The following is a 422-nucleotide window of genomic DNA, read 5'->3' as shown; positions in this document are numbered from 1 at the left end:
TATGTGTGTGTATGTATGTGTGTGTGAGAGTTTGTGTTTATCTGCACGTGTATCCAGAGCATACGCAGGATGAATGCGATTTGTTTGTGGAGGAAAGGTGAGAAAAACGAAAAAAAAGCGTTGCAACAGCTGCAGCAACTTGCTTCATCGCAACATCGAAGGGGGGAGGGGGGAAACGAAGCACACACATGCGTATACTCACTCACAGACACATACACCCACACAGAGAGTGAGTGAGGAATAGTAATATACCTGGAATACTCGGCACAGACACGCATACACATATGAGGGCTTCAAGTGCAACAAGCCCTTTGTTTCACCACACCCCTCCCCGACATGCCTTCCCGCTTGAGGCATTCCATCTCATGATGGTGCCTCTCTCATTCTGTCTCTCCGCACCCCGGGGGGGGGGGGGGGGGGGG

Source organism: Trypanosoma grayi (genome assembly GCF_000691245.1).
Source record: "Trypanosoma grayi strain ANR4 Tgr_238_V1, whole genome shotgun sequence".
NCBI classification, from domain to species: Eukaryota; Euglenozoa; class Kinetoplastea; order Trypanosomatida; family Trypanosomatidae; genus Trypanosoma; species Trypanosoma grayi.
This window is presented reverse-complemented; position numbering follows the sequence as displayed.